Raw genomic sequence first — 4,506 nt, 5'->3', positions numbered from 1 at the left:
AGTTAAAAAATATTGTGCTAAAGATGGCATTAATGTACGTCTGCAGCAGATGCATCTCACTCATATCTCTCTGTAGAGCGTGACCTTTCTTTTTAGTCAAATATCTTTATGTAGACTAAGAAAAAAAGAGAGAAAACTTCAATAAATAAAATCAGAAATAAAAGAGGAGACATTACAACTGATGTAAGGAATAAAAAGGATAATAAGAGACTCCTATGAACAAATATACACCAACAAATTAGATACCCTAGATGAAATGGATCTATTGCTAGAAACATACAACCTACCAAGACTGAATCATAAAAAACAGAAAATGTGAACATACCAATGAGTAAGGAGACTGAATCAGTACTCAAAAACCTCCCAGCAAAGAAAATCACAGGACCAGATGGCTTCACTGGCGTGTTCTGCCAAACATTTAAAGGAGAAATAACATCAATCCTTTTCAAACTCTTCCAAAAAGTTGAAGAGAAGAGAACACTTCCAAACTCATTTTATGAGGTCAGTATCACCTTGATACGAAAGCTAAAGACGCTACAAAAACAAACAAGACTTCAGACCAATATCCCTGTGAAAATAGTTGCAAAAACCCTCAACAAAATAATATAAACAGCACATTAAAACGATCATACACCATGACCAAGTCGAATTTATCCCTTATACGCAAAGATGGTTCAACATACTCAAAACGATAAATGTGATACACCACATTAACAGAATAATGGACAAAAAGCACATGACAGTCTCAATAGATGCAGAAAAAATATTTGGCAAAATTCAACATTTTTTTCAGGATAAGACGGCTTAACATGTTAGGCATAGAAGATATGTACCTGAATGTAATAAAGTCCATATATGACAAGCCAACAGCTAAAATCATACTTAATGGAGAAAAACTTAAAGTTTTTCCTCTAAGATCAGGAACAAGACAAGGATGCCCACTCTTGTCGCTTCTATTCAACAGAGTACTGGAAGTTCTAGCTAGAGTAACTGGGCAAGAAATAAAAGTCATTTAAATGGGAAAGGAAGACGTAAAATTCCAAGTTTTAATTTTTCAACTTCAAGGTTTTTTTTGTGCATGTGCAAAAAAGGAATTGAAAGCTATTAATGTGTTGGGTCTATTGGTAGAAGAAAAAATTCCCAGTTATATGATGTCAGTTTTATATCACTTTCACCGGTGTTTCATATAGAAAAATTAGTTAATTAAAACAATGGCTAGATTATGTTCATCCAATTCATGAAGTAAAAGTAAAACCTTTGGAAGGTTTTTTCTTTTGCAGATGAAATAGCTGACATACTGGTTTGTGCTATTAAAACTCATTTTAAAAAGTAAACATTGAAGATAAAAATTATTTTTCTTGCAGTTAATAATATAAATACAAATTTTAGTGAAGTACAGTGTCACAGTAAAAACCTATGTTCTTACTAAGTTAAGAAAGTTGTGAGATGGAAAGACCATTGGAATTTTTTTTGTGGTACAAACATAGTTCAAAATAGCATTTAAACAATCTGAGATACTTTACCAATCAAAATAGAAGCTGTAACTGATAAACTTTGCAAATACCTTCTACATAGGCAGAGTAACTCACCTATCAAGTTTGTATGATGAATTTTATATTAAATACCAAAAATAATTCAGCATAGCAATAAACACATTCTCCCACTGTCCCCTTATCAGTCATTCTTTAGATATGTCAGAGCCTTTGAAGAACTACTTTATATTATTTCTTGTTTCCTTGTGCTCTCTAATGAGTCTTCTTTTATATCTTCAAGCTTTCTTAAGATAATTGCTCAGAATTCTTTTTCAGACATTTCAAGGATTCCCTGTTCTATGGGGTCTGGAATTTGAGCATTACTCTATTCCTTTGGTGGCGTCATATCTTCTTGTTTGTTTGTAGTTGTAGTATTTTTTTCTTTGATGTTTGGTCATCTGGTACAGGACTTGCTTCTTCTGTTACTCTGGGGTTGGCTATGAGGATAAAGACTTCCTCCTCTATTTGCAATCTCTACTGGTGACTCGTCTTATATCAATGTAGTCGAGTGAGTGGCAGGTTGCCTGTAGAGTGGCCCTGGCTGCTACTGTGGTGGTGAACTGTCCTTGTGGTGACAGAAGGTGTGGTGATACCTATATTACACCACCTTGGCTCCTGTTGTAGCTTTCCAGAGATGTAGTCTGAGCCCCTGGTGCTGTTCAGGTTTCAGCTCACCTCGGTTCCTGCTGGGCTGTGTGAGCTTCCCTTCCCTGCCAGGGCCTTAGACTGGACCCTAGTGCCATGCAGGTCTTGGCTCACCTCCACGGCTGCTGAGCTGTGTCAAGAACTACTTAATAAATGAACCTAAATTTCCTACAATTACATTGAATATTTTGGTAAACAATTCCACTAAATGTTGATTACATTTGTGGGAAATAAATAATCAAAGTGTTAAATAAATGAAGCAAAAAAAAAAAAAAAGTCTCAGCTTTCAAAGCTTTGAGTAAATTACAGTAATTGAAACACAATTTACACATAGAAAGACACTGAACATTGATATTTACCTCTACAAAATTATGGAAGAAACTAAACAAATGAAGCCATGAGTGCTCAATGGTATAAAAGACTTAATTTTAAAATTTAAAACTTATGCTAGAATATCTCATCTTTAGGAAAGGATATTTTGATAAAGCTATTTTCTTTGATTGGATAAATATATATTCTGTATTACAATAAAAAAATTGAGAACTAGAATTTTTCAGGATTTAAATTTGGCAAAACATTTGAAAGAATCATGAATAGAAAAAATGTATGTGATAATCTTTGTCTTCTAAAATATTTCAAAGGAAGTTTTTCTGAATAGAAGCTAAAATAGTTACACAACTCAGTGCACACACAAAAAATATAGCTAGAACTGAGAATATCCTCCATGTAGCAAAATTTGCTTAGCATGCACTAGTTATCTCAATACCTATTAAGACTATTTTCTTAATAGTCAGAGAACAGTCAATTGAGAGCATCAATGATTTCAAATGTATTAACCAAAAATAAAACTTGGAAGAATATTGTGGGCTAATTTATGAGATAAGAGAAGTCAAAATAGATATTTTAAAAAATACATTCATAAAAATATCAGTAACATGGCATAAGAAATAAATATGACTAAAAAGCTCATATAGGTATATTAAGGTAACAGGAAAATTGTCTATTAATGTTATTTTAAATGTTTAATCGATACAAAGAAGTACTTTTTACTTTGTTTTAAAGAGCATGGATATGTGATTGTTAGAAAGACTTTGTAAAATACTTTCAGAATAGACCTATTTTATCAGTCTACCAACAAATAATAAAAAAAATTAGCCAATAAATTTGTATTTTAAATAATTATATAATTTAAATCATTGTAGGATCCTTTTTTACTCTCAAAAAAGTGTCCCATTTGCATGGTAAATTACATGGTTACCCTGCACAAAATACAGAACAAGAAGACACAAATATTAAAAGTTCGAAATAACAGTTAAGAGATATGAAGTCTAATAGTATATTTAGGTGGTGAGAATGAAAAAAAAGTCTCAGAGGCAGTATTTACAGATAAAATTGCTGAAAGTTTCCCAGTTTTAAAATATACATAATACTTCATATCTAGATTTTCTCCTAGATGCCAAATAAGACAATTTAAAATAATAATAATAAAAGTCCAAACTAGACAAATGGTAGAAAAACTGTAGAAAATAAAAGAAAAACAGACAATCTTAAAATTAACTGAAGTTACTGCTAAAAAGTATCTACTTAAACATTTTTTCCAGAGCCTTCGCTTACAGTAGAACAACTCTGAAAAGCAAGAACAAAGTTGGGGGATTCACACTATAAAATTTCGAGACTTATTATAAAGTTACCATAATTAAACATTGTGTTATTCACAGTATAGATGGATAGATGGAACAGTACAGACAGTTTAGAAATAGACCTACACAAAATCTATTACAAGGGTGCCAAGGAGATCTGATGGAGAAAGGATACTTTCAACAAGAAATGGCTCTGAAACAATTGGATATCCATAAGAAAGAAAGAGAGAAAAGGAGAAAAAGAATAAGAAAAGACCATGATACATTTCTCACATCTTATACAAAAATTAACTCCAAATGAATCTTCTACCTAAATATAAAAGGTAAAATTACAAAACTTCCCAAAGAAAACATAGCAGAAAATCTGTCTGGTCTTGTGTCTGACAAAAGGTTTTTTGACCTAACGCCAAAAACACAATACATAAAAAACAAAAAATTAATAAGTTGAACATTATCAGAATTTAAAACATTCATTCTGTGAAAAACATCTTTAAGTAGATGAAAAGACAAGCCATAGATGAGGAGAAAATATTTGCAAAGCACATAGCAGATAAAGAAATTGTAACACTTATATGTGGAAGCTAAATTAATTAATTAATTAAAAGTGGAACATTTAGAAGGATAGAGTAGAACTGTGGTTACTAGAGGTGGGAAAGAAAACGGAGGTAGAGAGATAGTGAGAGGTTGGT

This window comes from Galeopterus variegatus, unplaced genomic scaffold, assembly GCF_000696425.1.
Source record: "Galeopterus variegatus unplaced genomic scaffold, G_variegatus-3.0.2 Scaffold3356, whole genome shotgun sequence".
Lineage (NCBI taxonomy): Eukaryota > Metazoa > Chordata > Mammalia > Dermoptera > Cynocephalidae > Galeopterus > Galeopterus variegatus.
This window is presented reverse-complemented; position numbering follows the sequence as displayed.